The sequence below is a fragment of the Penaeus monodon genome, chromosome 34 (genome assembly GCF_015228065.2).
Source record: "Penaeus monodon isolate SGIC_2016 chromosome 34, NSTDA_Pmon_1, whole genome shotgun sequence".
NCBI lineage: Eukaryota > Metazoa > Arthropoda > Malacostraca > Decapoda > Penaeidae > Penaeus > Penaeus monodon.
In genome coordinates, this window is record NC_051419.1 from 33,186,512 (window position 1) to 33,186,773 (window position 262).

Sequence of the window (262 nt, forward strand, 5' to 3'; positions counted from 1 at the left end):
GGAAGAGAAAAAGACAGATCGAAAAACACTAACTAAATAGGCATATAAACACAGTATATCCCATGCACATGCTATACAGACGTGTGCGTGTATGCACCCCTATTCTCTCCTGTTCGGATCCCAATCGCGGGACAAATTTCATATACAAGACATGCTTCCTACAGCGCCTCTGAGTCTTCCTTCAGGATGCCAGCGTTGAAAAAAATTATTTTTATTTTGGCGTCCTTTTACACATACCACACAAACACCAAACACAAAAACA